Source organism: Lolium perenne, chromosome 6 (assembly GCF_019359855.2).
Source record: "Lolium perenne isolate Kyuss_39 chromosome 6, Kyuss_2.0, whole genome shotgun sequence".
Lineage (NCBI taxonomy): Eukaryota > Viridiplantae > Streptophyta > Magnoliopsida > Poales > Poaceae > Lolium > Lolium perenne.
Window position 1 is genome coordinate 88,901,860 of NC_067249.2, and position 8,927 is coordinate 88,910,786.

The 8,927-nt window shown below is 43.2% G+C and overlaps 1 long non-coding RNA gene across 11 annotated transcripts; it reads left to right on the top strand.

Annotated features, from left to right (window-relative positions):
* The first annotated feature begins 1,510 nt into the window (after nt 1–1,510).
* On the top strand, nt 1,511–5,471 carry LOC127320994 (uncharacterized). Of its 11 annotated transcripts, none has more exons than XR_011747060.1 (12): nt 1,511–1,882; nt 1,980–2,030; nt 2,109–2,216; nt 2,312–2,404; nt 2,552–2,598; nt 2,679–2,724; nt 2,817–2,894; nt 2,987–3,029; nt 3,125–3,174; nt 3,361–3,772; nt 4,467–4,934; nt 5,126–5,471. It is a non-coding gene; the product is annotated as an uncharacterized lncRNA (long non-coding RNA). The 11 variants fall into 11 exon arrangements; XR_011747057.1 differs by having other exon boundaries at nt 2,820–2,894; XR_011747054.1 differs by having other exon boundaries at nt 2,679–3,029; nt 4,467–4,675; nt 4,758–4,934.
* The last annotated feature ends 3,456 nt before the right edge of the window (nt 5,472–8,927 follow it).

An 8,927-nucleotide genomic window follows, 5' to 3' on the forward strand; every position in this document is an offset into this window, starting at 1 on the left:
TTACTCAAGACCTTACCTGGCAACATAGGCAAGAACCCTTTCTTGCTTTGATCCATTCTAAACTTCTTTAGAATCTTGTCCAGGTATGTACTTTGTGAAAGCCCTATTAGGCGTCTTGATCTATCTCTATAAATCTTGATGCCTAAAATGTACGCTGCTTCACCTAGGTCTTTCATTCAAAAACATTTATTCAAATAACCTTTAACACTGCTTAGTAGTTCTATATCATTCCCAATCAATTGAGAACAAGCAAGTGCGTGTATACTTGCCCAATTCCACAGCACTCCAGGATAGCGATATTTAGAGCATCTCCACTCGTCTCCCCGACGAGGCCCCCGAACGACGTTTTTTCCATCCGGACGGCGTAATTCGGCCCAGTCGCGCCCCCGGTTCCTCGTTTTCGTCCGGATTTGGGCCTAAATTCATCCGGCGATCCCACGCCATCCCCGCCCCCCCGGGGAGCTTTCGGGGACTCCGGACGAAACAAAAGCGCGCGTGGCCCCAACTTGTCGGCGACAATGGCCTGGGTTTGTACGGCAATACCCTCGTCTTCCCGATCTACGGCAATACCCTCGTTTTCCCGATCTACGGCAATACCCTCGTCGAACGAAAGCTTTGAACTCTCAAGTGGTGCAACATAGATAGATTATATATATTTCGAATATAATTCGAATAAACATAAAAATTACATATAAAAACTTTAAAACAAACTTAAACTACTTCTTCTTCCTACATGGCCCCGCCTCATCGTCGTGGCGGCGACGCTTCCGGCTCGTCACCTCCTCGTCGGAGGAAGTTGAGTCCTCCTCCTCGTCAGCATCCTCAGCCTCTTCGTCGTCCTCCTCCTGCTGCTCCTCCTCCTCTTCCTCGGCCTCTTCCTCGGCCTGCTCCTCGGCCTCTTCGTCCTCCTCCTCGTCATCATCCCATGCGTCCTCCTCCTCGTCGTCATCCCATTCGTCCTCGCTGGCCGGCGGGGGGGGGGGGGGGGGGGAAACGTCGCTGCTGGACGATGCAGCTTTATCCCACCAATGGCGCCATCCAGGCGGCTTCCCCTCGCTGTCGGTGTCCGATGGCCAAGAGAGATCGCTCATGGTTGACGGAGGATGGTGAGGAGAGAACAGATGAATGGCGTCGGCCGTCGGAAACCGTATATGTAGGTCTCTCGACGAAGAGAGCGGCGGTTGCTCTTCCGCGAAGTTCGTGCTCCATTACGGCGGTTCTCGCATCGAGGCCACTTCGACCGTTCCCGACGAGTCGTTTGGGCTCTCCAGACCACTTCGCGACGGTTCAATGCGTCGAGGGCACTCCGACGATTGCCCTTCCCGGTGACTGCACCGTCGCTATGCACGCGGTGGGTGCACGTCAGAAGGCGACCATGGGCTCGCGGCTGGGAAAATGGGCCTCCCAGGCCACAAAATACATCCATCCGGCGCTAAATAACGCCGGATTTCGGCCTGGGAGCCCCAACTGCTGGGGATGCTCTTACTGTGCCGCACAGGAATGATTCTCAGCGCCGTTCGCAGTTTGGGCCGTCAGTCTCACCGCGTTGGATAAAAGCGAAACGGTGAAACCCTAGCCGCCACGGCCCAGTTCCCGCGACCCTCACTCTCCCGTCCGTCCGCCTCCTTCTGTGCGCCGCTGCCACGGTTTCTTGGTGCTCTGGGCATCGTTTTCTTCTTCTTCGCAGATCCTTCAGTTCCAGCAGCTGCAACTGGGGGTTTCCGTGGGGGACGGCGGACGGATAAGCAAGGCCACCGCCTAGAGGTGTACAACGAGATGCTCGACTGCATGCCCTCCTACGCGTCGCCACCGACGGTGCGATGGAGATCTCGCTGGCCCTCCAGGACGTGCTCTGGGCGCACTTCAACCGCCTCCCCGCCCGGTTAGTTTGCTCTCCCCGATCTACCGATTTTTGACTGCTGGCGGCACCGCTCATGTGTGGTCGTTGTCTGTGCTCGATATGAACGTGTACATGGCAGAGGATGGTGACGCACTAGCAGCTGCTCGAGGTCGAGAAATGCTAGGAAGAGGTTAGTGCGGTTCCAGCAATATTCAACCTTTTGTCATGCATATATGGATGGAATTATATATATATTGACTCTCTGCAGTATGAATTGTCTCAAGAACCTCTGAAGAATGGCTTGTTACTGGTATGTCTTGAAGAAATCCAGTTAGCTCGTCAGACTGTCAGATACCGTTGATCGGCACTGCAAGAGGTCTCTTGAACTACTTCTATCCCATCTATTTCATGTGACATCAGTATTTAAGCTAGATTGTTTGCTAAATGATGGTTTGACCTTTTGATGAACAGGAAAAACTCACCACTTTTGTACATACAGATGGTGCTCATTGCAGAAGTAAGGTGCCCTTACTTTCTGAATCCAAAGATTCTTGGGTAGAGAAGGTGAGCATGGTTCTCGCTTTTCCTATCTGTCCATATTGGAAGGGTCCTAAAGCAATCTTTGCTCTTGTCACCTCTCTGCATTTTTTGGTAATCCTATTGAATGATTGTATATGATGCTGAAATGAATGCTTTTGTTTGCGTTTTCAGGAGTGCTACGTGTGCCTCTTGATCGGTTACTACAAGGGAAGATACATGTATGTAACTTGTGAAGTAATCTCTGAATCATATTTGAAACCTATGATGATACTTTGGTTATTTTTATTTCATTTTACAGGTTAGAGGCCATCAAAAAGGCTAACCGCAAGCACTTCTTGGAAGAGGTGGTTAATTTGTCTGTGATGTGTAATGTCAGTAGCTGCAGATTATAAATAATGATTTTTTTGACTCCTTGTTGTGTCCATTTTTTTGCAAGAAGAAATTCTGTGTATGCTTTCTGAAGCTCCTAATGGCACTTGACTACTTGCTTCCTAATCTTCATTGCGCTTTGAAGGTTGTTATACTTATAACCTTTATTTATGTACTACTGAAAGGCAGTCAAGCATAGTAACTCACCATGTACTGTACTATATTGAGCTTTTCCAGTGTTCAAATATAATCCTTTCAGAGGACCAAAATATATGACTTGGTAAGTATGCTCTGTAATATTGTTTAGGAAAAAATCTGGGCTATGAAGTTCTTAATTGCTGATGGCTTCTGTTTGAAATTTGTTGTATGGAGCAGGTGATTTTGGGATGGCTAAAGTATTGACTTTCCATGATTTGGGTTCAACAGTAAGTTCTGCTTGCTCTTAGATGGCTAAAGTATGCTAATCATATTTTAGTTAATGTAAACTTAGACGGCACATGGAATAGAGATACCATTTCAAAATTACTTTTAGAAAAAAAAAGAATAGGGAAACCATACTGATCTGGAGTCACTTGCCAATATGACTGATGTTGATTATTTCACTGGTTCAGGTATGGGTTCTTAGGTGCTGGAGACCGTAAATGATCGATACAGCTAGAAGCTTGTTCAGACATATAGGGTCTTTCCAAATCAGATGGAAACGAGTGATATTGTTGTCGAGCCATACAATACAACTCCCTTTTAACTCTGAAGCGGCTGAAACTGAATGCTGACTGTGTGGTTTTTCTTGACAATACATCTCTTAATAGAATTCTTGTCAACATCTTCATTTAGAAAATTCTACTTTTCAACAAACAAACTCTTATGTCTCCACTTCTATGTCTGCAAGCACAACCTTGTTGAGGTATCCCAGTTATCTGTTCCACGAATAATGATCTGGCTGGCCTGCTTGCCTTCATTTATCCCAACTCCAAGGTGCCACTTGTAATGACATGTTGCACTCCATGGACCGTCGAATGCCAGGTAACTTTGCTTCCTCAGTTGTTACGTTGGCCGTGCACTCATTTGAATTTTGGTGTCATGTACTTTGTAGTTGTCTTTGGTTGACTGAAATTTGCGACCATTGGGTATGTGTCAGACTTCCAACTTTTTTGTGTGTGGCAGAGGCTTAAACCTGATTTAAGTATCTTTGCCACTGGAAGTTATGAAGGGGATTAAGATTTAGACATATCCCAAGTAATGCTACTACTTAAAAAATGTATTCCCTTCGTTGCAAGGCTCTTATGTGCATCTCTTCCTTTACTGATTAGGTACTACCTTCTTCCTTTACCATGTCATATTTATTTGATTTACACATTGGTGTTTGTGTTAATTGGTTATATATATCTACGATATACCATATCCATGAATAAGCAAGGTGCTAATATATGCATTGTGCTTTGGCTTGATTTTCTGGTGAAATTATGTAGTAAAAATTTGTAATATATAACACCTTCTTCCTTTACCACATCATATTTATTTGATTTACCCCTTGGTGTCTTTGTTTTATGATTATATATATCTATGCTACGCCATATCCATGATTAAGCAAGGTGCTAATATATGCATTGTGCTTTAGCTTGATTTGGTGAAATTTCTAATATATAACATGTAGAAGTGTTCTTACCCCATCAGTATACACTCTGACTAAAAATACCGTAGTTTTGTCTTTTTACAGCTCAGTCCAGTGCTATACACAAAAGAACAGTTTCCTTGAAGCTATGAATGTTGTCATTTGCAGTTCTGTATCTCAATGTTGCATCAGGTTGTTGTGAGTATATCTATTTGTTATTTGAATGGAACATTAAATGCCAAAGTGTGTCGCTTGGGATCAAAGACTTGACACTTCAGTCTGTACCGAGTTAAACAATTCTTTGTACTACGAGGGTAACAATTTGCTGACGTTTGGGGAGTTATTTTACACCAATTATTTGTAATCACTTCTTACTGGGAATTTGTTTTCTTTTAGACTCTATACACAATTAACTTCCGATGAAGCACCTTCAAGACTGAGCTAATAAAAATGGTCAGATATAAATCATCAGGCGTGTTTACATTTCTATAAGTTGTGATGCCCACCTGGTGTGGTGACAGCAGTCTATGTGAAGTCTAAGTTTGCCAACTTATATCCGCTTTTTGATACGTGGTATGAAGTTGAAAGAAACTAACACATGTGATATCCCTTGCGTTTGTTGTACTATATACACAACAGCTTATTAGTTTTGCTTGCTCTTCATATATCCATTTACCTTTCCATCTTCAAAATTGCAGAATGCCATCTTGTCTCACGTATATATAAAATAGCTACCTTACTGGTACTGCTATCTTCATTTTCAGAACTTCAGAATGCTGAAAACAACCTACAAATTTATGCTGGGTCTCAATCTGGTGAGACTGAATATTGTCGGCTTTACGGTAACATGGACAAAATTGTGAACACAACCATCTGGAGAGAAGTAGCAGAACTTCTACGAAAAGCGCCATTGCAGGCTCACAGTAGCAGTTGCGTGTAGAACTTTTGTGTTGTTGATCTTCTATGAAAGTGGGTTGGTTGCAGTTAATGTCTTCTCAAACTGTAACTCCTAGATACTTTTCGTGGCACCGTTGCATGTATGTTGTCACAGAAGATTAAAAATACAGTGATCTATTCTTTGTTTATATATAGTGATCTATTCTTTGTTGATATGCAGTGATCATGACTACTCAAAATAAAAGAGAACATACTGTGTGCCATCATGGTGTTTAAATTAGCAATCACATTGGTCAGCCACTTTACGGCGAGGAGGTGCCCCAACCACTTGTAATATGTCATCTACATATAATATTAGGAATGCTGTAGAGCTCCCACTCACTTTCTTGTAAATACAGGCCTCACCATGAGTCTGTATAAACCCGAAGTTTGATCACCTTATCAAAATGTCGGTTCCAACTCCGAGATGCTTGGTTCAGTCCATAAATGGAACGCTGAAGTTTGCATACCTTGTCAGCATTTTTAGGATCGACAAAACCTTTGGGTTGTACCATATACAACTCTTCCTCAATGTCACCATTAAGGAACGCCGTTTTGACATCCATCTGCCAAATCTCATAATCGAAAAATGCAGCTATTGCTAACAAAATCCTCACAGACTTTAGCTTCGCTACAGGTGAGAAAGTCTCATCATAGTCAACTCCTTGAATTTGTTCGAAACCCTTTGCGACAAGTCGATCTTTATAGACAGTAATATTACCATCAGCATCTGTTTTTCTTTTGAAGATCCATTTATTCTCGACAGCCTTGCGGCTATCAGGTAAGTCTACCAAAGTCCACACTTTGTTATCATACATGGATCCCTTTTCAGATTTCATGGCTTCTTGCTATTTGTTGGAATCAGGGCTCATCATTGCTTCCTCATACGTCGCAGGGTCTTCATCATTGTTATCAACAATCATGACATTTAGACAGGGATCGTACCAATCAGGAGTGGTACATTACCTCGTCGATCTGCGAGGTTCAGTAGTTACCTCATTCGAAGTTTCATGATCATTATCATTTGCTTCCTTTCCTATCGGTGTAGGCTGTATAGGAACATCTTCCGGCACTGCGCTACTCTGATCTATGAGAGAAGGTTCAACAACCTCGTCGAGTACTACTTTCCTTCCAGTCACTTCTTTAGTGAGAAACTCTTTCTCAAGAAAGGATCCGTTCTTGGCAACAAAGATTTTGCCTTCGGATCTGTGATAGAAAGTGTACCCAATTGTTTCTTTAGGGTATCCTATGAAGACGCATTTCTCCGCTTTGGGTTCTAGCTTGTCAGGTTGTAACTTTTTTACATAAGCTGCGCAACCCCAAACTTTAAGGAATGACAGCTTAGGTTTCTTCTGAAACCATAATTCATACGGTGTCATTTCAACGGATTTAGATGGTGCCCTATTTAAAGTGAATGCGGCTGTCTCTAAAGCATAACCCCAAAACGATAACGGCAAATCAGTAAGAGACATCATAGAACGAACCATATCTAAGAGAGTTCGATTACGATGTTCGGACACACCATTGCGCTGTGGTGTTCCTGGCGGTGTCGACTGTGAAAGTATTCCGCATTTCTTTAAATGCATGCCAAACTCATAACTCAGATATTCGCCTCCGCGATCAGAACGCAGAAACTTAATCTTCTTGTTACGTTGATTTTCTACTTCACTTTGGAATTCCTTAAACTTCTCGAAAGTTTCGGACTTATGTTTCATGAAATAGATATACCCATATCTACTCAAATCATCTGTGAAGGTTAGAACATAACGATAACCACCACGCGATGCTACACTCATTGGTCCGCACACATCGGTATGTATGATTTCCAATAAGTCTGTAGCTTGCTCAATTGTACCAGAGAATGGAGTCTTAGTCATTTTTCCCATTAGACATGCTTCGCATCTATCAAGTGACTCAAAGTCAAGTGACTCAAGAAGTCCATAAGAATGGAGTTTCTTCATGCGCTTCACTCCAATATGACCAAGACGACAGTGCCACATATAAGTAGAATTATCATTCAATTTAATTCGCTTAGCATCAATGTTATGAACATGTGTATCACTACTATCGAGATTTAACAGGAATAAACCATTCATCTTAGGCGCATGACCATAAAAGATATTATTCATATAAATAGAACAACCGTTATTCTCAGACTTAAATGAATAACTGTCTTACATTAAACAAGATCCAGATATAATGTTCATGCTCAACACAGGCACCAAATAATAATTATTAAGGTTTAAAACTAATCCCGAAGGTAGATGTAGAGGGAGCGTGCCAACGGCGATCACATCGACCTTGGATCCATTTCCAACGCGCATCGTCACCTCGTCCCTCGCTAGGCTTCATTTATTCCGTAGCTCCTGTTTCGAGTTACAAATGTGAGCAACCGAACCAGTATCAAATACCCAGGCACTACTACGAGAACTAGTAAGATAGACATCAATAACATGTATATCAAATATACCTTTCTTCTTGACAAGGCCGCTCTTCAGATCAGCCATGTACTTGGGGCAATTACGCTTTCAGTGCCCCTTCTCCTTGCAGTAATAGCACACAGTATCAGGTTTAGGGCCAGCCTTAGGCTTCTCAGGAGGCGCATCAGCTTTCTTGCCGCCCTTCTTGAAGTTGCCCTTCTTAGGTTTGCCTTGCTTCTTGAAACTGGTGGTCTTGTTGACCATCAACACTTGGTTCTCTTTTGTATCTGTACCTTAGCAGATTTCAGCATGGAGAAGAGTTCAGGTAACTCCTTGTTCATGTTCTGCATGTTGTAGTTCATCACAAAGTTCTTGTAACTAGGTGGCAGTGATTGTAGTACACGATGAATACCCAGCTGGTTAGGAATCACTATCCCCAAGTCACTGAGCTTCTTCGCATGCCCGGACATAGCGAGCACATGCTCACTAACGGAGCTACCCTCTTCCATCATACAACCAAAGAAGTGTTTCGAGGCCTCATAGCTTTCCACGGCGGCATGAGTTTCAAAAATATTTTTTAGCTCATGGACCAGCTCATAAGGATCATGGTGTTCAAAACGCTTTTGGAGCTCCGCCTCTAGGCTGCACAGGATGGCACACTGAACTTGAGAGTACCGAGTTACCCGAGTCTCGTAAACATTCTTTACATCCTCAGATACTGCAGGTGGTGGTGGGGGACCTAGGGGTGCTTCGAGCACATATTGCAGATTTCCACCAATGAGGAAAATCCTCACATGACGGAACCAGCCGGCGAAGTTGCTACCATTTCTTTTAAGCTTTTCTTTCTCTAGGAACTGGTTAAAATTGATGGAGGGGGGCGCCATGATCTACAACATATTTGCAAAGAGTTTAGACTAAGTTTATGATAAATTGAGTTCAAATTTTAATTCTAAAATTAACTAGGTGAACTCCCACTCAAAACAATATCCCTCGCATTGTCTTAGTGATCACACGAACCAAATCCACTACACCAAGTCCGATCATCACGAGACAAGATGTAACTTCAAAGGCGAACACTCAAAGTGTTCATCATATCATTCATATGACTCATGCTCTACCTTTCGGTATCCCGTGTTCCGAGACCATGTCTGTACATGCTAGGCTCGTCAAGGCAACCTTAGTATCCGCGTGTGCAAAACTGGCTTGCACC